Here is a 23,026-nt window from a genome sequence, read left to right as displayed (position 1 = left end):
GGAACTCTCCTTTGGGTTTTAGCATGAGTTGCAGATGAGACCCTAGTTTGTCCAGCTCATCCGTACCAGCAATGGAGTTTCTATGACTGCTTTTGGCCCTTGTAAATGCGGAAGTGGTGCTGACACTGGTCTCTATTCTAGCATTGGCACTCCCTGATCAAGCCATAGACCAGCATTGCAGGTAGTGATCTCTACGTTGTGGGTGGCAGTTTGTCATCGGCATAGCATGTGATAGAACTGGCCCAAGAATATTACAGCAGGATGCTGGTCAGGTATTTGGAATAAGACCCTTCACCTGTTCTTTGTCGAAGACGCTCCCTCCCTGAGACGGGCATAATCGAGAGCGTAGTTGCAGCAGGTGTAGGTGTTCCTAGGACACTTGATTCCTCCTCTGCTGAAGTGACCATGGCTGCAATTTTATCATCCCACCTCCTTCCTGGGGGCCCATATTCTTCCTCTTAGCGCTGCCTATGACACTCCCTTGGCCCTATTCTCAGATAACTCGCACCCAATCCTTGCGAGTCCAGCCCAAAGTTACCAAGGGAAAACGCAGCGTGTGATAGTGCTGCTTTTCGGGACCCGCTATTTAGTATCCGGACGTCTAGGCATGGCACGTCTACTTTATTTTGATGGTTTGACATGTATCTGACACGCAGATGTTCTGCAAAGAAATTCCAGTATCCTTCTATGTTTATGATTTTTCAAAGCACTCACGTTCCTTGCCCCCATTCACCACGAGGAGGTCCTCAGCCTATGGGTAGGCACACCGGCCGGTCTCGGTTAGTCCATTGCTAACATGCGGCGTTGTGCTGGAGTCTAATATTCTTATGCCATGTCACAAACCTATAGTCTGGTTATGCCACTTACATATTCGCAGACGTCGTCTGCCATGTATGGGTCCTCTTGTTTACTACAGTAAGTTAAGCGGGAGGATTGTCATTATTTGAATGTCCTGGGGTGTGATTGTTTGATAGCCCAGGCTGAGATTTAGTGTCACCCGTATAGCTGAGTGGATCTACACTAGACTCCTCCCTCCTTGGCTCCTCTTGCGAAATACTCCTCTTTCCACCTAAGCGTTTGTTACACATGTTCTTTTAGGCCAGACGATTTTAGTGGGGTGGATATCTCAGGCTACTTCTGACCTGTACACGGATGGAGTTTTTCAGAGTGTTTAATATTAAACTAGGGTCAAAAGAAGGGTGTTTAGATGTGGCCCGGCATGCAACAATGAGTACCAATCACAGGTTTATAGGGAGCACTGCATGATTGGCAACAACTCGTAACTGAGAAATAGTACTTGGTACCCTCGATTAAGGCACATGTGTGGTCTGCCATGCTTGGGAGGGTCATTCGTTTTGTCTCCCCCCCCCCCCTCCTTCTTGGATCTCCTGCCTTCTTCTCCGAGGCTCGGGGGCCTGCTGACAGCTCACCCGCAGTCTGCTGCCGTCAGTGTAACACTCTATGCAGTTATACAGAGAATAGCTGTGGCTTCCACAGCCAGAGTACGGGCTGCCAATAATGGTTTGGGGTGGGTCCGAGAAGTCTTTAGGATTTCAGGCATGATCCGGGGGGGCAAGTGTTCGCGGCTGTCCCCGTGGCTTCCAGTTTGCCTCTTGTAAGACCTATGCGCTAATCATTCCAAAATATGCTTTGCGCACTGCAATAGACTCTGTGTCCTGGGGAGGATTAGTCGCTTATGCGTAATCTTGCAGTTGATTATTTCCTGTGACTGCGCTTGTTTTCCGGGGGAGAGTCTCTGCAGGGGGGGCCCTTTCCCATCACCTGGTCTCTGGCCTGGGATAGTCTTCCTTCATGGGGCAGTGGGACTGTTCCCGGGTGGTTAGGCACTTTGGTGTCGTGGTGGCTGTTACTTCCCATACATGCCCCGGCACGGGTCAGCCTTGGGGGCTCCCTGCCAAACTAACTTAAACAATATCTTGTCGGTAGCCGCTCCCAGCCTAAAACCCAAGGGGGGCAGGGGATACCGGCTGCTTGTAGACAGACCTGGGTATCATTGGCAGCTTGTTGCGCGAATGCGAAGTCTGGTGGTCTGAAACAGTGCCTAGAAGACACTGGCGGGGCGCTAAGTCCAGCGAGGCTATAGTGAGAGCAGGAAGGCGCATATATGCGGCCATGACAAAGTTTCGCAGCACAGTGGGCTGTTTTTTCTTACCATGACGTGATTCATGAAAAGGTCATGGGGTACTTTGAGGAGGATGGTGTTCTCTCGCATGTTGGCTTATACCTCTTTCTGCTGGACTTGAAATAAAAACTCACGAGCAGAGGTCGCAGGTAGAATAAGTAACAATGGTGGGGGGCCTGTGCGGCAGCGGTGACCACCGCACAGGCTGTGGCGGAGTTACGGGGCGATCCGGAAGAAGAGAGGTGCAAATGATGTACTTCAGTGGGCACATAGGGGTGCCAGAGCCTCACCTGTAACCTCATGGGAGGTGCAGGAATCCGTGTCGGCACCCCAGTAGTCCTTCGGGCGGTTGTGGGCCTGTGCAGCCGGGGGTTTGCCTAGGCACGCCCAGCAAATGGGTGTGTCAGTATTTAATTATATTCTACAGCAGTTGGGTGGTTCGCCACTGTGCTGTTTGGCTCAAACAGGCGGACAGGTGGCGAGAATGCGGCCTGTCCTGGATCGCCCGTAAGCTAACCCACCATCTTTACATATGTTGTATGTAAATAAATCCTGCAGCAATTTTTTGTACCCAAACTCTATTTGTCTGTGTTTCCTTTGCGGGTTTGGGTATGTGGGGCGGGGGAATGTTATGTAGCCCTGAGTTGACTATGCGCCTGCCCGAGGCCACGCAGTGGCCATCAAGAGGGCGGGTACCTAGTCAAGGAGGGCGGTCCCGCCCCCACTTGCCTGTCCGGCACATCCGCCTCACCGGTTGGAGGAGGCGGCTTGCCGAGAATCTCGTCCGGGCGGCGGGGAGGGGCTTCAGGGGTACTTAGGCTGTGGTGCCCCTATCCTAAGCCTCTTTGCCGCCCGGACGCCGTACGATCTTGCGGGACACTCTTTTCCCTCCCGTCCTCTAACCCAGAGTGTCATGAGTAGGGGCTGGGGGGGTGTTTTAATGTGTCTTGTTTTTTCGTTGCAGGCGGAGTTACGGGGCGATCCGGAAGAAGAGAGGTGCAAATGATGTACTTCAGTGGGCACATAGGGGTGCCAGAGCCTCACCTGTAACCTCATGGGAGGTGCAGGAATCCGTGTCGGCACCCCAGTAGTCCTTCGGGCGGTTGTGGGCCTGTGCAGCCGGGGGTTTGCCTAGGCACGCCCAGCAAATGGGTGTGTCAGTATTTAATTATATTCTACAGCAGTTGGGTGGTTCGCCACTGTGCTGTTTGGCTCAAACAGGCGGACAGGTGGCGAGAATGCGGCCTGTCCTGGATCGCCCGTAAGCTAACCCACCATCTTTACATATGTTGTATGTAAATAAATCCTGCAGCAATTTTTTGTACCCAAACTCTATTTGTCTGTGTTTCCTTTGCGGGTTTGGGTATGTGGGGCGGGGGAATGTTATGTAGCCCTGAGTTGACTATGCTGCTGCTTGGTTCTTTTCGATTTCAAACACACACACAACCGTAAAGCCCCGTACACGCTGCTACGACATGGTTGTTCCCCAGGCCCCAGCCTGCCAATCAAATTGAGCAACATCAGTTTTTCAGAGAACAGAGACACGCCCAGCCTTTCGTTAACTCCATTAGATGTACCCCGCCCCTGCCCATTAACTTGAATGGCCTTTATCCAGACACACCCTGGGCCATTGCGAAGATCGCCCAAACGGGTTTCTGCATCTTGCAATGAACAATCGCCACGCCCACCACTATTGACGTCACATTTCAACCTTATGCTTGCAGGTCGCGCAAGACCTCGCCCTGGCCCCTGACAAAGTGCAGGATCGTCTGGTCACAGGACATTCCTTCGGAGCCTCAACCCTGCCATCAGAAAGACATTGAATGAATCGAAAAAAATTGTAAAATGCAAACTTAAATGTTATTTTAAGCTGCCTACTGTTATTTATTTGATATCCTCTTCTTCTTTCTCCTACAAGGTGGGAGGGCAGCGCCCATTTCGACCATTAATACCAGCCGCCCATGACGGCTACCCAGCAAGGCTTTCCCAGCCTCAAGCGTGAAGATGCAGAAAAGAAGAGAAAAAAAAAAGAAAAGTAAAAAACGGATCATGAATTATTGGTTGAACAACCAGGTTTTAAAAAGTTTGCGAAAATTCATGAATGAAGTTTCATTACGAAGCGCGATGGGAAGAGAAGTCCACAGGGAGGGGCCACAGTAAGCAGACAAACGACCTCCCATTCTTGTAAGTTTAATCTTGGGAACCAAGAATTTTCCCTGAGTGGTCAATCGTAATAGACGAGAAGGTTGGTAGGGGTGGACTAGGTCTTGCAGGTATTTAGGGGCAGAGCCGACCTTGATTTTATACATGTAACTCAGGGCTTTAAACTGAACACGGTTTTCAACCCTAAGCCAATGTAGATCTCTCAAGACACTAGAAGTGGGAGATGTTTTTGGTGTCTGGCAGAGCAGTCTGGCCGCAGCGTTTTGAACCACCTGAAGCCTCCATGTAACGTCCTCGTTTAACCCCAAATAAAGGATGTTCCCGTAGTCCATTCTAGAGGTCACAAGTGCCTGGACTACGGTCTTTTGAGTAGGGGCCGGGAGCATCCAGATGACTTCACTCAACCATTTTAAAATGGTGAAGCAAGTGGCTGCCACCTTCACAGCCTGCTGCTTCATAGATAGTTTGTCATCAATGATGACTCCCAAATTGCGGTCTTGATCAGTGGGTTGGGGTAAAGCACCCATTACTATCGGCTAATGCTGGGGGCCCCAGAGAATTTAATTTTTTCCCAAAAGTAGAACTTCAGTTTTTTCGCCATTAAGCTTAAGTAAATTAGCTTGCATCCAAGATGCAATATTACTCAAAACGGTTTGAAGAACTGAAGGTCCAGACATCCCTTCCGTAGAAAGGGAAAAGATGATTTGGGTGTCGTCAGCGTAAGAGAAAAGGGACAACCCAGCCTCCTCTGCAATTATTGCCAAAGGTTTTACATACACATTGAACAGAAGAGGACTTAGAATGGAACATTGGGGTACCCATTGAGAAGAAGAGTAGTTTTTAGAGGTGGCTCTAGATGAAAAGACTTGGAATGTCCGCCTAGCTAAAAAGGATGAAAGCCAGCAGTTTGCTGAACCAGATATGCCAAGAGACTGTAAGGAATTGATTAACACCGTGTCAAATGCGGAGCTCAAATTGAGCAATATAAGGGCCACGGTGTCCCTGGAATCCAAACACTGTTGTAACATTTCTGATACTCCAAGGAGTCTCGGTTGAATAACCGGCTCTAAAGCTGGATTGAGAGGGCTGTAAAAAGTTAACAGATTCGACAAACTGAGTTAATTGCAGGTTTATATGCCTTTCCAGAATTTTAGAATTAATTGAAAGTAGAGAAATAGGCCTAAAATTAGAAGGCTGGGCTGGATCAGCATTGGCCTTCTTCAAGAGGGGGAAGTACCATAGCATGTTTCCAAGCCTATGGGACAATAACCTCTTGAATAGATGCATTGAGCAGCTGCATAATTAACATCAAAGACGGTAGATCCAGCTGCTGCAGCACTGAGGCGGAAAGGAGATCGCAAGGGGAGCCGGATTTAAGGCTGCCTAAAATCTTTTTAAAGGAATAGATGTCAAGTGGCGCCCAAGTTTCCAATTTGGTGTTATACTCCATATGGGCAGACTCTGTAATGGAGAGTGACCGGGCAGTGACCACTGACTGAAAATTGTGCTGTGTGGAATGTATTTGTTCCAATTGATTCGCAAAATACTTAGGAAGACTGTTGCATTGTTGTTCATCTAGAATAGGGGGTGCTGACTACGAATCAGAGCCAGCTAATTTTTTCACTGTAGTAAACAAGGTACGTGAACAATTCTGCTCATTGGAAACGGTGAGGGAAACATAGTCCCCCCTCGCTGATTTACAGAGAGCTTCATAATGATGTAAAGCTTTCTGATATTTCAGTTTACAATCCTGCGAGTAGTTTCTCCTCCAATGTCTTTCGAGAGCTTTGCATTTGATTTTTTCAATTTTTAGTTGCTCCGTAAACCAAGGGGCTGGAGGATGGTGAGTAAGATTTTTTAGTAGACAGTGGGAGATAATGAACAATTGCATTAGAAATCCAATTATGTATTGTACCCAAAGAGGTAGTGGACATATGATCGATGGTAGGGACACTATTAGAAAAGAGCTTAGTAAAAGCGTCCATATCTAATGTACCTCAAATCCGAGATCTTTGCGAAGTATCAACAGCGGCTGCAATCAGATTCACCGGAAATGTACAGTGAAACTTAACTGCAAAGTGATCTGACCAACATAGTGGATGAGCTTGATAGCATTGAAGGTAAGATAAGTTGGAGAAGATGGGATCCAACAGATGGCCAGCAATGTGCGTCGGACCAGTGTTACAAAGCAAAAGAGTCAGTGCTGCAAAATCAGCTATCAGTGTACTGCGGACTGACTGCACATTCAGATTTATCGAAATGTCAATTAAAATCACCCAAAATAGTGAAGTTCGCCGCTTTAAGAAGATATGAAGTGACTAGATCTGGAAGTGAGGAAGCCCAGGAACCTGATGGTCCGGGGGGCCGATAGTTGAGAATGCCCAAAAAAGTAAATTGCGGGTTCATCGCGATTTTGAATAGAGCTGCCTCACAACTTTAAAAGAGTACATTTTCTAACTTGCATTGATAAGATTTACCATAAATTATAGCAATGCCTCCACCCTTGCCAAGATCTCTATCTTTTATAACTATAGCATAGTTAGGTGGTAAGGCCGAAGCTACATCAGGACCTGAACTAGTATGTAGCCACGTGTCGGTTAGGAAGATGGCATCTGAATGTTCACGATTTAAAAGATCAAAGATGTCCATCTTTTGTTTGGGAAGGGAGCGACAATTGATATTCCACAAAGTACTGTGTTAGGAGAATTACTAACCAGCGAAGAAAGATTAACTTCTGGAAGCGGGGCAGAATTCAGAATTACACTGCTCTGTTCATTGGAGAGTGTTGTACAAAAAGTGAAGTTACAGCAAGGGCAGATGAAAGCGTTATCTAAAGAATGACATATATTACCATCAGGATGGGCGGTAAAACGATATTTCAACAGCTGTCCAGTAGAATATTGAATTAAGTTATTAGAGTGACCAAACTTTTGGCCAGAATTAGTGGCCCCTGGTCCCGTCTGGGCGCAGACTGGCTTGCCTTTTGCGCGCCTTCGGCGTGCCTGTGGCGCGCCCATTGTGCGTGCTCATCATGGAATTTTTAAGTGTCGTGGTGTCAGAACACTAGACCGCTTTTCAACAGAAGTGGGAATAATGGCCTAACCGGAAGCATGTGAATAATCACCCCGCCCTCCTCACAAACGGCACTCAGCCACGGCAGACCAGGGCATAATCGATTAACGATGAGAGAGAGCAACGAACAATGTGCAAATGGCAGCAGGTATTAAAAACACAGCAAATAGGGTGAATCTATTTGGTTCAACACCAAAATAAAATACAAAGACAAAATACTTAACATTAACCCATGGTACGAACGGGGCATCTCCACTACCAACCAGTTAGAAAAGCTCAATACCCTGCTCACTTTCGACACCCTAAAAAACTTGCTCAACCTACCAGATATTGAATTTTATAACTTTCTAAAAATAAAGGTGGCAATCACAAGAGCAGATATTAACAAGGAGGTCCCATCGATTCTGCTTGCTATACATGGCGAACCTAAACAAAATTGTCCACTAAACGTCACACCTATACAAATTCCCCTGCCCGGTAACGACAAGACTAAATGCCAAAGCATTAGAATATTGGGAAACCCAACACTAGACACTTCAGTGAGAAGGAAAAGCTCCCCCTTTGGACCTCAGCATCCAAAAATAAAGTGACCCCAACTTTAGCTCAAACTAAATACTGGCTCCTCCATAAAGCATATTGGACCCCAGCCCGCCTGGCGGCCGTCGGGCTCCGTGATAGCGCCCTATGCTGGCACTGCCATAGACATAAAGGAGACCTAGCACACCTTCTCTTTTACTGCCGCAAAGTCAAGACCTTTTGGGGTAAAATAAGAGAATTCATTAACAGTATAATGGGGCACTCACTACAACCAGACTTCCCAGGGGTAGTAGCCGCCTTCATGGCCCCAGAAATTCAGTCCAAAAATTCTAGAACTGATCGACCTACTTCTCACAGCGGCAGTCAAAACTATCCTGGTGAACTGTAAAGACACAGCGAAGGCAACCTTAGTTGGCTAAATTGGATCACCTTCCTAAGAGGGGCGGACAACATAACATCAAAATACTCACCCAACTCCACCACAAAGGGCGAGATCTGGCTCTCCTTGGACAACTACCTGGGCTCGCACAAACCACCCTAAGCCAGTCCCACCCAGCCTCCCCACAACGCAAACTCTGTTGTATGGCGGATAACGACCGTGCCACCCACCCTGTCCTCCCTTCCTTTCTCTCCTTTCACTCTTTCTTTTCATTCTTTGGAGGGTAGTACATAAGACCGCCAATGGCAGCGCACGCCTAGATCGATATTGCCTATCTAATGTACACGGGAACAATCATGCCAACAATATGCCTACTGTAACCCCAACAGCGTATAGCGACACCAGTATTGCCTTCACTATTTCTGTACTGTGTATATAAAAAAAATTCTCTAATAAAAAGAGCCAAAGACAACCAAAAAAAAAAAAAAAAAGTAAATATTTTTTAAAACATTGAAACAAAAAGGAGGAATAAAGGAAGCTGGTAAATTCTTGAAATTCTCTTTAAATCATTGGAATAGGGCAGTAAGAAACTTCGGATGCTCCTACCATTCTTTTGAAAACTAAAATAAAAAAATAGCATGCAAAGTAGCAAGTCCACTTATGTATGTATTGGGTGATGGGGAACAGCAGAGACCACAGGCACCTATTTTTGATGTCAAAAAGGCTTCTTTATTGAAACAGGTGCCCATCACATATCATCCCTAGGTCTTTTTCCTTACAAACTATAATCCTTACTATACAACAAGTCACCTACACACCCCACCCCTAAAATGTGCACTCTCCTACGTTATAATCTACACTTATCTAACTCCTCCTAACCTGCTGCACATTTGAAATGGTGGCCTTTAACCTCCCCCTAACTTTTAACCTACATCTAAAAACATCAAATTATCTAAAATTCCTACTGCATAACTAACTTTTCTGCCTTGTTCAGGTGTCCTTTCTCGACACACTCTCTTTTATCCTGATTCACTTATAGCAACAACAATAAACTTTATCTACAAATCAATGCAGTTTAAAGGCTCCCGCCCAGCACCTGCTTCAAGCGACAACAAGTATACAGCAAACACCCAACACTGCACACTTGTAGCCAATAAAAAAAGTCAGCCAACTTTGGCAATAACTGAAGTATAAACCCAAACCAATTAAAACTAAAGAACGGAGAGGGTGGGCAGTGGAGAAATCTTCTGACCCAATAGCTCCTCCTGCTGTTGTGTCACCTTCCATGGCGGCTGGGTGAGAAGAAATGGGGGCTACATATAATGAGCTAGGAGGCGTTTTACGTAAAGCCCAAAATTATCCCCGGTATAGCTTGGGCTGTACCAACTCCACCAAAAATCCTGGGGGACACACTCCCAGAGGTCGGCTGTCCCCCAAAATCCATTGGATGTGAAAAAATGGCAGTGCAAACTAGTTATTACTTTTCTGCGGATTCGGACCAATGTTGGTATTTTCCTTTAAATAGAGAACTTATCAAAAGTATTTGCCTATTTTCAGGCGTAAATCAAGAGATAGTGAAAATTCATCACAAGTGGAATAAAAATGCATCTCTTTAATGTGTTAACAAGTTAAAGGAGAGGCGGTGAGATAATGTCAGGTAACACAAATCATCCTAAACAATTTCCCCATTAAACACAGCAATAAAAGTTGTGTTAGACAACACATGTTGGGTATTTGACACAAATCTTAAAACAATTAGGGTTGTCCCTGAAGATAAGCGGTAAATATAGTTAATTCCTATCTTCAGCCGAAGTTATTGTTATTGTTATTGTTAGTTTCAATTTCTATAGCGCCAACTCACCAGCAGGTCTCAAGGCGCTCATGACCGAAAAACAGAAACGAACACTTTAACAGATCGAGGAGTCAATAGCATGTGCAGGTTAAAATGAACCCAAAGCCTCCCTAAAAAGAAGTGTTTTTAGTGATTTCCTAAAACGTAGGAGGTTACCTTGTTTCCGAAGGGACTAGGGTAGTCTGTTCCAGATTTGAGGAACCAGGACTGAGAAAGATCTCCCGCCCTTCGTTGCCAGTTTAAACCGTGGACAGACCAGCAACTGAGCGTAGGATGACCTCAAAGTTCGCTCAGGCTTATGGCTCTCCAGTCGTTCTTTAATATAGGCAGGAGCTTGCCCATAGATTGCCTTGTGGGCCGTGAGTGAGTGCTCTTTATTTGCAATTACAAAATGTGTTAATAAAAAACCATACACTCCTAACCTCCATTGTATATTGACACTATTTACATACTTATGGAGAGACAAAACACATAACTTGTGTGACCCCAGAGAAGTGACCACAAAGAACAAGTGAATAAAGCTAAAGTGATGGTTTTAGAACAAAGGGTTGGTTATTGAAGTTTAAAGGATGTCCTTTGAGGTTTCTGAATAAATCAGAGTCCTAGAGTGTGTTTTAGTGTTCTTTGGACTATCCTTTATCAATTGTCGACGACGTTTCTACCCTCTATCGTTATCGGGGTCTTTTCAAGACGGAAATTCTGGGCACCAAGGCACTTCAATTTATGCGAAAAGGCGCCAAGATTTTTCAGTCATCCAAACATCAATAGTTCGGTTCAGCCAGTAGCGAACCTTCCAAGGAACAGACTGCCCTCCATAGGTATGTGGGATAACCAGGTAAATAATGAAGACTAGATGGAATAATTACAATAAGACTTACTCCAGTTTATAAAATGCAGTCTTATGGAAGTATACTGGGAATTCGACTTAGCCCAATACACACCTATCTTGGCAATGTTCTCTACGGTTCCAATTTCTTATCGCGAAACCGGAGCTCAATGACCATCACGACGGCTCACTAGAGTGTACTTGTGAACAATTGTTTTAACGCCGACTAGCTATACCCAGTTCGCAGGGACTTAAGGTTTGCTCTTGTGTTTTGATAAATTGGTTCCTCTACTTGCCCCTATGGTCTTTTCATTTGCCCCTTCTACAGCAGGCGGCACCTACACGCCCTCGGGCAGTAGTTGCGCTTTATAGATAATTATTTCATGCAGATAACACAGAGGATGAGAGGCAACAGAAAAACAGTCAAGTTCCAGATAATATTCATAACATATAGGCAGAGATGTTTTAAGGCATGGGCAAAGTGGGCTCTGGTCCAGGGCCTCAGCCTTTCAGGGGGGCCCCTGATACAGTCAGCCCTGTTCTGCAGAGTCTTGCCCTGATGGACTTTAATAATTCTTAAACAGATTATTTTAAATACCATTTGCCTTTATTTTTTAACATCAGTGATGTGTGATGGTCTATTACTGACATTTTACATGGAAATGTTTGTTGTATTTTTTATGCAAAGTCCATAAAATATAGTTTCTTTTTAAGATTAAAATAGGACCACATATATGAGAAATGGGAGGGTGTCACAGAGATTATTTTCAGTAATATTAGTGAGCTGCAGCTGTGTTGCTGTACTATCTTTCTAGCGCCTTGATGCCCTTGGGCTTAGTCGCGCTTTACAAATTTCCCTTCATTCATTACAGTATTGAAAACGCCACTGTCCCTAGGAGAAGTGGGTCTGTGCACTATTAGAGACCTGGCAATAGAGGGCATGAAAAAGCTGAAATCGAATCATAAATGCTAAACAGTTCTGAACAGGGGCCAAAAAATATCTCTGGCCCAGGGCACCCCAAATCCTTAAGATGTCCCTGCATATAGGCCAAGTCTAGTTATGCTTCAAAGTTTCTTCATTTATTTTTCCTTCCACTTGACAATAACACAGATGTATGCAACCAACGCGTTTCAACCAAACATGAGCTTCTTCGGGGCAGAGCGATTCTTGAGGCGATAGGAGAGTGAGTGTAGCTTGGAACAATCCTGCCGCAGTTCTACCTCTTTCGTTCACAACTCGTTGGTTTTATACAGGAAAATCCCCAACAGTATATATGGCAAAAATGATACAGACCCATCGCCGGTGTTTACAATACAACGGCCGAGAATGACTAAAGAGGCCCCATACCTCAGTCTTGGATCCAGGCGGGGTGTCTGTGGCTCTTCTGCTCGCGGGACCAGCACCGCCCTGGACACCTGTGAGAGCAGCGTCCACCCTCACACTAGCGCCAGAGGACTCCACCCGAGGCAGACACCAGGGAGAGCAGTCTCCACCCGAGCGAGACACGCCCCCCGCACACCAGCGCCCACGAGGACAGACACACACCAGTAAGAGCAGCCTCCACCCGAGGCACGCCCCCGCACACGAGGGACAGAGACACACCAGACGGACGTCTGCAGGACTAACTGGCACCAGGGAGAGCAGCCTCCACCCAGAACACCTGTGAGAGCGGCGCCCACCCTCACACTAGCGCCAGAGGACTCCACCCGAGGCAGACACCAGGCTCCACCCAGGACACGCCCCCGCACACCAGCGTGCAAGAGGAATACAGACACCACTGGGAGGCGCCTCCACCCCGGGACACTGGGTGTAGCAACCGACACGCGTGAGAGCAGACCCCACCCGGGACACCAGCCTTCACCGCGGGGCACCAGGGAGAGCAGACTCCACCCAGGGCACCAGCCTTCGCCGCGGGGCACCAGAGAGAGCAGACTCCACCCGGGACACCAGCCTTCACCGCGAGGCACCAGGGCGAGCAGACGCCACCCAGGGCACCAGCCTTCGCCGCGGGGCACCAGGGAGAGCAGACTCCACCCAGGGCACCAGCCTTCACCGCGGGGCACCAGGGAGAGCAGACTCCACCCAGGGCACCAGCCTTTGCCGCGGGGCACCAGGGAGAGCAGACTCCACCCAGGGCACCAGCCTTCGCGCGGGGCACTAGGGAGAGCAGACGCCACCCAGGGCACCAGCCTTCAGGGAGAGCAGACTCCACCCAGGGCACCAGCCTTCACCGCGGGGTATCAGGGAGAGCAGACTCCACCAGAGAGAGCAGACACCAGCCTTCACCGCGGGGGAGAGCAGACCCCACCCAGGGCACCAGCCTTCGCCACGGGGCACCAGGGAGAGCAGACTCCACCCAGGGCACCAGCCTTCGCCGCGGGGGAGAGCAGACCCCACCCAGGGCACCAGCCTTCGCCGCGGGGCACCAGGGAGAGCAGACTCCACCAGAGAGAGCAGACACCAGCCTTCACCGCGGGGGGGAGCAGACTCCACCCAGGGCACCAGGGAGAGCAGACTTCACCCAGGGCACCAGGGAGAGCATCAGCAGCCTCCCAGGGCAGAGGCGCGTGTAACAGCAGACTCCACCTGGGACAGCAGGTACCGCCCGAGGCACGCCCCTCCACCCCAGCGCTTGAAGCCTCCACGTGGAGCAGACACTAGTGGACTCCCCCTCCACCCAGGATGACCAGGACACTAGTGAGGCCAGCGCCCGAAGCCTTCTCTCATGGATACCAGTGCGAGCAGACTCCACCCCCGGGACACTGGGGGTAGTAGCCTCCACCCAGAATACCGGGGAGCCCCCTGCACACAAGTACCAAAAGCCTCCACGCGGAACAGACGCCAGTGGAAGCGGCTGCATAGCCGGCGGAGCGTTGACACCCGTGAACAGCGGCGCCCCTCCTTCCACGGTGCAGAGAGTAGCAGGCATGTCCGTGCCTGACCCGGGGCAGAGCGTCAGCGCCCAGCCCCCACCCTTCAGGGCAGTGCGCACCTTCTTAATTTGGAGCGGTGCTTGCAGGTGGGGCTCGCCTGCAGCTATTTCTCACTTATCAGACTGTGACCCCGAGCATGGGAGCGAAACACTACAGAGAAGGACAGGAAACGGTGACAAAGACAACAGAGACACAACATAGCCTGAGTGGTGTAGGGACAGAGGGTGACTGACCGGCGGTGGATTGGATTAAAGAGGGACCGGGTGAAATTAAGACTATGCAGCCTTTGTATTCAGGCAGCACTTGCTGTTGACTTCCAAAACTGCTGGCCCCGGCACGTAATCTTTTACAAATTAAGCACTGCACGGGTCCTCCGCCGAACGGCGAGGCGTCGCCCAAAAGCACGCGTTGATGCGTCGAATTTGTGAAGGGCTCTCTCCACCCACCTCTCAGCAGCAAATGGGAGTCGCCCCTGCAGTAACTCCAGGGGTCAGAGGGTGCAGGTGTCACTTCCTCTACCCCAGCCCCTTGTCTCTCATTCGTTTACTGCACATGGGAGCTCTGAGTGAGCTCCCTGCTTATACGTCATCATAATGGGGAATCTATTTTTGGCTGCCTGCGCGAGCGCAAGGAGTTAGTCGTGCAGGTGATCCGGGGGGTTAGAAATCGATCGTGTCCAGAAAGGGGCGCTGGGCGCTGCAGCCCGTTCGCTGAGGTGGCGCATTCATGGGTCTACACGGGTTTCAGCCCCTGCGGTGTGGCGCCAGGGCTTAAATAAATAGATTATTTGGAACCAAGGAAAGTAAAACATGCTGATTGCAGGTGGTATAACGATTGTTTCCAGAAATGTCATTTTTTCTATTTATCTTTTTTACAAACGTTAACATTGGACGTTTTGCCATGTAACCGAGCGCTCCGGGTTTAGAAGACACGTGAAGTGAGTCTCGGGCTTGTCCAGGATCAGACGGCTGGTTATGTGGAAACCCGGGTGAGCCCTCTGGTTTCACGAATACAACCGTTTAAAGCAGCGAAACATGGCATTTGGGTGAACATTTGCAATAGACATGGAACAGGTCTAATGGTATTCAACAGACGGGTGTTGCGCGTATATTTTCAAATCGCCCATCACAAAAATAAACACAAAGGTACGCGAAAGCAGAGCTTGGACTGCCAGCCCCGACATTGAATTGTACTACTTTCTAGACAGATGTTTTTTTCTCTCATGTTTTGCAGTTTTTATGTAGCGCTTCACACGAGCACCATTACATTTTGCAGGGACATTTTTGGCAGGCACAGGGAGACCTGTTTTAGTATGCTTTTTTTTTGTAAAACTGGACGCTGGCGAGATTAGACCAACGCCACAAAGTCACTTGCACAACAGTCTGCGTCTATCAGGACAACATCCTTTAATTTAACATTAAACACAATTCCCTGCCTAGCGCTTCCGAGCCACGCCGTCTGTGACCTCCGTTTGCCTCGAGGGTGAGGTTTGCGCCTGTTGTCGCAGGAGTGTTGAGAGCTAACCTAGCTTGCACTCTCAGTCCAGACATAAAAAACATTGCATTTTCGGTTATCGCGTCCAGATAAGCATGACGCATCCACTTACCTGCAAGAGTGAGATTAGATAAAGGACCCGGAAAGGGATTTTAAGAGGCCCGATGTGAACCCAGCACTGCGCACCTTTGGTTATAGGCGCAACGACATTGAATAGCGCCGACCGAGGACTTCTGAGCAGTGCTTCTGGGTACCGGCACTCTTTGTTTTCCAAATTAAGCACCGCGCCCGCCCCTTTTCACATCTTGTCCAGGACTTCGCCTCGGGACAGGGCAGGCGGAAGCACGCAGAGGCAGAGTAGTCAACTAAGTGACACTGTTGATTTAGTTGGTGGACAAAAGAAGTACAAATAATGAAGCAAGCACAGGTAACCTGTGCAGCATGGTGAGCAATAAACTCAGCCCGTGTGGAATATTCCGTGGCAGTTTTATTTAGCTAACTTGACATTTTAGCACACAGTAGTACCAAATGGAACCCAGATGCTATGGAATCCATCTGCCAGATTCATCAAAGACCCGTTTTGCGAGACTGTAATAGCGATTCATAAGGAATCGCTATTACAGACTCGCAAAACGGGATTCATGTAGGAATCGCAAAATAAATTGCGATTCCTATACATTCCTTATTTGCGATTAGCAAATTGCTAATCGCAAATAAGGAATAACTCCCCATTCATTCCTGAATGGGGAGTTATTCCTTTTTGCGATTAGCAATTTGCTAATCGCAAATAAGGATGCGATTTCAAGGGTGCTAGGGGTGTCCAAAGGACACCCTGTAGCACCCCTGAAAGGTAAACTACATTGGTGTTGCGCACACACATGTCCAAAGGACGTGTGTGTGTAACGTGCAACTCAGAAAAATGCATTTAAATGCATTTTTCTGAGTTTTCGCAATTTACCGCGAGGTTTGACCTCGCGGTAAATTGCGGCCCGAAATTGCGATTTCGCAAATGTAAAATGGATGATGAATTACATTTAAGGAATCTCTAATAGAGATTCCTTAAATGTAAATCCTCGCAAATATGCGAATTAGCAAATAGCGATTTTTGCATTTGGGATGTTGAATCCCAAATGCAAAAATCGCACTCGCAAAGGGCCAGATTCTCAGAATCTGGCCCTTTGCGAGCCGATTCGGCCTTGATGAATAAGGCTGCATATATTTCACCAGGCAGAAAAGTATGCACGCCCAGCAGACCCTGTTCAGTTTGACATCGACCAGTCATGAAGTGTTTTGTCTCGTATCATAGTAGCGCCCATTCTCCCCACCGCAGAAATATAGTCTGTACAAAGCGAACGCCATATTGCACTCAGCAGAAAGCAGGCAAACATGTACAGACTACTAGCAAAACAAATGAAAAAGCTGTCTCTTTCGTTTTGCAGACACCAGCATTGCTTTTTTGGTATATTTCTTTGTGTGTTTTTTCAAAATCGTTTACAGCAATCAAATATAGGGCCTATGTAAGAGCTTTAAATCTACTCGCCTTTACAGAAATACCAATTCAACGTGACTGGCCTAAACATGAAGGTAAGCAGTATTTTACAAAAGGTGATGTATATAATACCTTTAGTATTGGTACAAATCAAGGTTAATCTTCACACACATGGACTCTAAAAAGACTTCTTCTAATGGAGGAGTGTGAGTGGGAGAGTACATGGAGGACACGTTTCGCCCTTCAACAAGGACTTCATCAGGGAGCACATATATCATATATATATATATATATATATATATATATATATATATATGACGGATATCCTCCTTCTGGGTCAGAAAGGTCTCACCTTCCCCCTGAACATCTGGCCACCCTGTCTGGGTCCTCCCCCAGAACCAAAACAGGAAGTAAAAAGTCTGGGAGTATGGATCGAAACTGATCTTTCATTCACCACGCAGGCCAAAAAAGTAGCCGGTACCTGCTTCGGACTACTGAAATCTATGAGAAAGATCCTGCCCCTACTCCCACCCACATCACAAAGACTTCTCATCCAAGGCCTCATACTTTCCAGGCTCGACTATAGTAACGCAATCTACCTGGGCGCACCGGAAGCAACTTTAAACAAACTTCAGAAAATCCAGAATGCGGCGGCCCGGATCCTTACTAACACCCCGGCCAGAGCTTCAGCCAAACCTGCTCTGAAGCTCCTTCACTGGCTCGCAGTGAGGGAACGTGTGATTTTTCAAAGTCCTATGCCTGGCGCATAAGCTACTGCAGAATCAAGGCCCTCCTATTCTTGGGAAATTCATAAAACCTTACAAAGCCCCAAGATCCCTTCGTTCAGACAATGAGTCCCTTATCATTCTGCCCAGATTCAAGAAAGCCCACTCGGGTGGAAGACGTTTCTCGGTCCATACCGCACGCCTCTGGAACGCTCTCCCCCGAGACTTGAGAAAAGAACCTAACTACTTACGTTTCAGGAAACGGCTCAAAGCTCACCTGTTTCCTAAAATTTTACCTTTCCCCATCTGTAACTTGTTTTTTCCCCCTTCTCTGTTGCCTAACCCACAGAAGTAGGGATCTTCAGCGCTGGGATACCTCAGGGTGACTACGCGCTCTATAAATTTTTTTTATAATAATAATAATAATAATATATCTTGAACATTAATATCACCAGATACGATTTTCTGTCTGCAGGATATATAGGTGATTTCAATGTTGCGGATCATTAATGGCCATTGACGGTGAAAACTCCATATCAACATCTACTTCCTAGAGCGTCCACTCCTTCACTGATGACCAGTCGGCAAGATATATGTGCTTATGGATGAAGTCCTTGTTGAAGGGCGAAACGCGTTGGCTGGGCATTATATTTCTATTTTGTGAAGACATTTTTTGGGGGGAAGACTCACCTCTACTTCTCGTGTATTTATGGACAAATGGCAGTTTCTATTGACCGATCTGGATGGACTTTATGACTGAACTGTCTTTTTGTTCTGACTCTGGATAGTAATATAATGGATATATACCAACAACAAGAGGGAGAGGGAGAGTGGCACTCTTATTCCCCCTGAAAACTATATTGAAAACAACAAAAGAGTGACTATAAATTCACTAAGGGAAACTTAGACAGTAAAGCAACACGGGGCAAAACAAAAAGTTTTTAAAATAACCCTCACTCACCAACCTAGTTGGTAACATGCTTCATCATTGGGTTCCCATCAGAGAGGCAGAGTGCCTCCCTGGTGTGCTACGACGCCTGAATTACAGCGGAGCAGGTTATGGTAGGGGTGATTGTGAACGTGAGACATGGTGCAAAGTTAAAAGGTAGCCGGTTTTAACTTAGAAACTATTTTATTTAAGGCAAACCAGTAACCATTAAAACCAAGTGAAACGGATGTGAACTAGCTGTTTAGGTTAGCCAGAGACCTCAGATTTAAAAAAAGTAGTGAACAGAGATGGTCGACATGTTTCTGCTTATTGATGCAATTCGCTAAGCTAAACATTTATTTTAAAATCTTCATTTTATTCTTATAAATTCATAATAAAACCCATTTAATCCAAGATACTGAGACATACTATATTTAATGAAATGTTAAAGAAACATGAGATAGTTATACAAACAAATATGAACGAATTCAATAAAAAAATTCAAAACATGCAGCACCATAACATGTAAACGTAGACTAATTCTTTGTTATTAAGACATAGTGGACAAGTTCTTTTTCTGTCTATGCGCATTTCGGGGTGTGAGCGACTTTTTCAGGGCCGCCACAGAGTACCTAAACAAACAATAAAATGGACACATGTATATAAAACAAATAGACACAAATTAGTACTCGGAGTCCTAATCGCCTGTGATATACACAGCAAAGTATTAGTTAAAAACCTAGACTAATACAACAAATTTAATTTCTGTGTAAATAATAGAAGCAACCACAAGTGCAAAATATAAGTGTAGTAAAACATATCTACAAAGGTGAAATAAAGTTCAGTGAAACAAATGTGATAAAGGTAAAGAACCTTAATGCCAACCAATGTAGAGTGATAGTATTGAACCGAATAGATATCGATAGCAAGTTTTTAAATCGAATCCAAATAGATACAGAGAAAGATATCTAAAAATAGTGACAGCGTAAATGGACCGAATACAAAGGAAGCTTACCTAGATAGGCATGCAAATGGACAGCAAAATGGTTGTTTGGACCCAAAGTAAATAGATTACCTGTTATACAAAAGAACAGAACGGATAAGTCCTGATGATTGTCTAAAGCAGGAAGGAGATATACAGTCTATCTATTACATGGAGATATACCAGCTTGTGGATAAGTTGAAGGGCACAAGATTTTGGAAAGCCAAAGGATCTTTCTGAGGTTAATTTTGCTGTAAATGTAAACAGAAAACGAGATTGTATATTTTGTGTGAAAACTACAACACTTGTGGTGTTTATAGTGTCACAAAGTCAAATATAGTGTATAAAAACAGGGAGTAGTCACCTAAAAACAGATATAAAGTCCTTATATTGGTCAGTCGATATGATGCAGTAACTGAGTCACCGGGCAACCCGAATGGAGCCCCCAGATTAGTGCGTATATAAATTACCAAATTGGAAGCTCTGTAATCAACAAATATTAGGAAGTATTAGAGGATGCGTTAGAAATACATCTGCATGTATGCATTTACCTTTCTAAAAGAAACAGCGAAGATAATCCTGAGTGTACTGAAATTATCGGGGCAATGTGGTAGTCTCAATATCTTCAGTCTATATGTTCTAACACCCTGGATCAGAAGGCGATACCCACATGCACCCGACACATGGCGAAACTAACTTACCACGGACCACGTTAATATACCCTGGAGTGCCACAAGACGGAACATTTTTGTTTTATTGTTTCAACCCCAGGCCTCTTCAAACATACTCAGAGAGCAGCTTGGCTCAGCCTGTCAAAGACTAGCCAATCAGAAGAGGCTGCTACAGGGCTGTTTTAGGTAACTTCAGGATAGTGAGTTATAAAACTACCTTCCTACCATAGTCATAATAAATCCTGCATGGCAAAGTTCTGAGTTAATTGTATGTATTATTTTGATACTTTGAATTATGTTGCTAGCTGACTTCAATGAAAAGTTGGACTTCATTATTATAGCCTTATAGCCCGCCATAGAGGGCTATACCCGCTATTAAAGGCCCTCTCGAGCGTTAAAGGCCCGAGCCGAAGGTGAGGGCTGTTAACAAGGGAGAGGGTAATAGCCGATATAGCCCAGCTACGAAGGGCTATAAGGTTATTAGAACATTCAGCCACTAGAGGGCAGAATGTTCTAACAAAAAAGAACAAAGCCTTATGGGAGCGTGAGGGGATTGGAATCCCCTCAGGGTCCTTGAAGCCTTTGTTCACAGCTGTGAACAAAGAAACCTTGGAATGTTGGAGCTCCAGGCTTATACCAACCGTTATATGCCCTGAGGACTCCATTGTTTTCAATGGAGCTCCCAACATTCCAATGTTCTAATATAGCCTTATAGCCCGCCGCAGCGGGCTATACCGGCTATTAAAGGCCTGCTGAATCATTAAAGGCCCGAGCCGAAGGCGAGGGACTTTAACGAGACAGCGGGACTTTAATTGCCGGTATAGCCCTGCTATGAAGGGATATAAGGCTATTAGAACATTCTGCCACCAGTGGGCAGAATGTTCTAACAAATTAAAAAAAGGGTCTTGAAGCTCGAGGGGATATAAATCCCCTCGAGCTTCGAGAAGCCTTTGTAGAACATTGAAATGTTGCTCTGCGGGCCTTTACCGGCCCGTAGAAGCATGGAGCACTCCATTGTCTGCAATGGAGCTCCCAACATTCCAATGTTCTAATAAAGTTTAATAAAGCCTTCCCATGTTGGCCTATGGGACCTGGCAGCACTACAATGGGGAAAACTTTGGCTGTTTCTCCTTACCAGGGCATATAAAATATCTTTCATGTTGTCCCTACTTTTTATAGCAGTGCACTCTGTTTGGGGCACCTTGGGCAGACCTTAGGGGTGGCTTATATGTAATAAAAAGGTAGTTTTTAGATTGGGAAGTACTTTTAATCCTAAAGGCGAATTTGGACATAGTTTTATTTTAAAACCAGCCGGCAAAGCAGGCATGACTTTAAAATGACACCAGACAACCCAGCAGTGCACACTTAAGTCCGCTGGAGTCTCTAAACCTACATGCAGTACTATATACTAAGGACTTGTCTTGGCCAGTTTGAATTATACCTATTACCATATATACTTTTTAAGGACATTGCACTGGCCCTGGGCCAGGTCCCAGAACTCAGGACACTTTCAGAGTCAGTGACCACCAGTATTGGTAAATAAATGGAGGTGATCAGGTCACAAAGGATGACTTTCCTAAATTAATTCCTACATTAAGCCCTTGAAAGGGTAACACAGGAGGGCAAAAATGCAGTTTCATTTACGTAGTGTGCTCTACAAAACCATTGTAACATAATGTGTCCTAACAACACTGAGCTTACTTTTGCTGCTAAGTAATTGTCAGAAGAAAACCTAAGACAATCAATTTGTATTGCAGTGATTTTAAGTGGCAGAAAAGGCATCCACTGACCAGGTAAAGTAATGACACATCTTTCATGATTTAGGTTGTCATTGACCAGTGATAATTTCCTTGCCTCAGTCGAGTGCTGACAGCATTCCGTAGTGTACGAGTTTCTAAGCATGAATATTCGTAAGTGCCTCTTGATGCATAGCTGAATTGCAATGTTTCATACGTTCCCAAGCAACAGTACACAATAGTTTTATCTACTCTGCATGAAAAGGCTGGTACGAAGTAAGGAGGCCTAGCAAGTAGGGCAAGATGCAGTCACCGGGGGCAACTAGCATAATTAAGGGGAGACTCGCAGAGACACCAGAACCAGTGCTTAATTTGAGTTGGTGGTTTCAGGTGCTCAGCGCCGGAACTTAATCATCAACATTGGTGCTTTTCATGAGCACCAGTTAAGGACACATTCGTTTATGGTATGCACAGGGAGATTGGGTGGTATGCCCAGAATCACAGGATGTTGTACCGACGCTGAGACTCCAACCTGGTTCCCCTGCTCCGAAGTCCGAAGCTCTGACCATTATGTCACATCCTCTCTCCACTTTCATGGTTCGTAGTTGGTTCTGTTTTAGGCGGCGCTAACAGGAGAAATGGGATGGATCAAGCTGCCTCCTGACGAGAGCCCCAGCACTTATTTTTATTTGCAAATTAACGGCTGACTAGAACAGCTATGGCACATTTCCACTTCTTCCGATGATCTCAATGAGAGACATGACACTCCTTGGGAGATGGTCAGGGGCACACATGCCCTTTAGTCGATCCTTCCCCCATAGCACGGTCCTCGTAAAGACGGAGTATGTCGGGTCCCTCTCAGTCACTACAAGAACTAACTCGCACCATCTGGGTAATAACTCGCCACCCACTCCCTTCTCCCCACCAACTCCCTTATATTTCATCATTTAGACATTGGTGAATGGCCAGGAAGGTTTGTTACAAACTGTTGCTTCTATTTGGCTCTTATTTCTTGTACATTGGTAGGCTAAGCATTCTGAAATTAGTATTATAAGAGCCGAAAAGAACAGAATCTTAATTGAAAACTCGCAGACT

At 46.2% G+C, this 23,026-nt stretch overlaps 1 protein-coding gene across 6 annotated transcripts in view; it reads right to left on the bottom strand.

The window, feature by feature from the left end:
- Positions 1 to 15,648, bottom strand: part of ST3GAL4 (ST3 beta-galactoside alpha-2,3-sialyltransferase 4) — a 558,945-nt gene extending 543,297 nt beyond the window's left edge. For 2 of the 6 annotated variants that reach the window (XM_086918360.1, XM_086918364.1), the window contains exon 1: positions 15,513 to 15,648. The gene's annotated coding sequence lies outside the window, so the exon portion shown is untranslated. Of the gene's footprint in view, positions 1 to 12,320; positions 12,829 to 15,512 lie in introns of those variants that run through there. The other 4 variants (XM_086918359.1, XM_086918363.1, XM_086918362.1 and 1 more) reach the window with 3 other exon arrangements.
- Positions 15,649 to 23,026: the final 7,378 nt, after the last annotated feature.

The sequence above is a fragment of the Lissotriton vulgaris genome, chromosome 4_1, assembly GCF_964263255.1.
Source record: "Lissotriton vulgaris chromosome 4_1, aLisVul1.2, whole genome shotgun sequence".
Lineage (NCBI taxonomy): Eukaryota > Metazoa > Chordata > Amphibia > Caudata > Salamandridae > Lissotriton > Lissotriton vulgaris.
This window is presented reverse-complemented; position numbering and strand designations above follow the sequence as displayed.